This window comes from Schizosaccharomyces cryophilus (genome assembly GCF_000004155.1).
Source record: "Schizosaccharomyces cryophilus OY26 unplaced genomic scaffold supercont4.10, whole genome shotgun sequence".
Lineage (NCBI taxonomy): Eukaryota > Fungi > Ascomycota > Schizosaccharomycetes > Schizosaccharomycetales > Schizosaccharomycetaceae > Schizosaccharomyces > Schizosaccharomyces cryophilus.
Window position 1 is genome coordinate 29,769 of NW_013185633.1, and position 2,023 is coordinate 31,791.

General features: G+C 33.8%; 4 non-coding genes across 4 annotated transcripts; 3 read left to right on the forward strand and 1 right to left on the reverse strand.

Annotated features, from left to right (window-relative positions):
• Positions 1-513: 513 nt before the first annotated feature.
• SPOG_16413 lies at positions 514-585 on the forward strand. Its single transcript has one exon. It is a non-coding gene; the product is annotated as a tRNA-Glu (tRNA).
• A 616-nt stretch (positions 586-1,201) lies between these two features.
• Positions 1,202-1,287, forward strand: SPOG_16414. Its single transcript has one exon. It is a non-coding gene; the product is annotated as a tRNA-Lys (tRNA).
• A 214-nt stretch (positions 1,288-1,501) lies between these two features.
• SPOG_16415 lies at positions 1,502-1,574 on the reverse strand. Its single transcript has one exon. It is a non-coding gene; the product is annotated as a tRNA-Arg (tRNA).
• A 372-nt stretch (positions 1,575-1,946) lies between these two features.
• Positions 1,947-2,020, forward strand: SPOG_16416. The gene has a single exon. It is a non-coding gene; the product is annotated as a tRNA-Ile (tRNA).
• Positions 2,021-2,023: the final 3 nt, after the last annotated feature.

The following is a 2,023-nucleotide window of genomic DNA, read 5'->3' on the forward strand; positions in this document are numbered from 1 at the left end:
TGGTAAAGGATGTAAATCGAAGTAAACTTTTCTCTCATTATTAAGGGTTAATTATTACCAAAGTGATATTTGCCCAAAGGCTTTTACCGATTATTTTCGCTTGTCTCTCCGGCTGTGATCCATATTCAAGAATTTTTTTTTTTTTATTTAAATCTCCCGCGACTAGTCAAAAAAAATAAGTTTGAAATGCACTTGAATTTTTTAGTTATTTTCCCAACTTTAAGGAAAGCCTTGCTTCAAGCAAGTTTAATTGCAATTGCTCAGAGATTTAATATATTACAAAAAGGTGCTATACAAGTATATGCGTAGTGAGAATGAACAAGCAGCCATCGAACTTTGAGGTTATAGTTTCTTTTAGCTATGTTAAAGTGTTTTCTTTGAGAAAGGGCACAAATTGATATTATCGAGCGATTAAATGAAACCGGTTTCCTAGCCCTTTAATTGAGCAAATTTTAGCAAATTGACATATACTCATATGTATATATATATACTATTTGGAAAGGTGACTACAGATCCGTCATGGTCCAGTGGCTAGGATTCATCGCTCTCACCGATGCGGCGGGGGTTCGATTCCCCCTGACGGAGAAACTAAATTTTTGCTTTGCTCTATAAAATGCTTTAAAATAAAGTAATCATCCAAAATAATTACAAAAAGGTTGCATCCGATTGTTTCATTCGCTGCTCTAAACTTTCCGGATAATCATCAAGATACGACGAACATAATTGATAGTTAACAAAAATTTTTTAACCTCAATAAATAAATATATTTTATAACGAGTAGTGGAATGTTTCTGTTGATTACAGGAAGAAGAGAATCCAACCACCCTGACAATATTCTCGATTACATTAGTTTAGAGAAGAAGATCCTACAAACAAACGTGAAGAAAAAACAGATTAGCAAGAAATATAATCCAAGTGAACTTGTTAGACATACTGAAATTAGATCTTTCTGTAAGCCTTCGTAAACTAAAAACGAAGTTGGAAGGTTAATAGCGATCATTTCTTGCTTACTTTCTTTTACTTCCATAGGATAATATAGATTAAATGTGTTTAAAAATTTTTTACTTAAAAACTACGAGGTGCTTAAAACAAAGTACTTAAGTTTTTTCGTATAAAAAAGTTTGTTATTACAGAATAAGAACTTATGGCAATCTATAGTTGAAAATGTATTAAATTAAGCAATAGACAAAGAAATAACAAGTCCCGGGTAGCTCAATCGGTTTAGAGCGTCTGACTCTTATAAAGGAGGATATCAGAAGGTTGCGAGTTCGAGTCTCGCCTTGGGAGTTCTAAGTTTTTGCTATTTACTATTACTATTCACAGTAATAGAGTTGACTAAGTAAAGAAATCACGAGTGTCTACTGTAATGTAATGTAAGGGAGAACAATGTTTGTAATTTTATGTACCAGCATATACTTTATGAATTCCGTTTTTAACCACAGCATGCAGCAATTTAAAAAGAATACAAAAAATTAGAAGGAAAAAGGAAGAGGAAAAATTTTGACCCCGCCAGGAGTCGAACCTGGAATCTCCTGATCCGTAGTCAGGCGCCTTAACCATTGGGCCACGAGGCCTCTTGTTGGTAGATGCCTTTCTCTATGCATTTTCATCACTAGTACGTAGCAATTAGGCGAAAAAAAATCGCGCTTCTGTTTTTTTGGGTTTCTTTTTCTTGTTTTTTTCTTTTTTTTTTTAGCCTAATCAGTCATTTTGCACTTGCTATTATTTGATTCATTCGTTCGCTAATTGTATAACATTTGATTTTTCAGCTTTTAAAGTATAATTTATCATGTTTTTACGGAGAGAAGGGATGGTTGCCTTCTTCTTTCTCTTGGATTATTCGCTTGCTATCCAACATAACTCAAACAGCAATTGTATTAACAGTGAAGAAAAAGAAAACAGAAAACAGGAATGATTAAACTTAATAGTTGATGATAGCAACAGATGGTCGCATGATGTAGTTGGTTATCATGTCGATCTAATAAGTCGAATGTCGCCAGTTCGAGCCTGGCTGTGACCATGA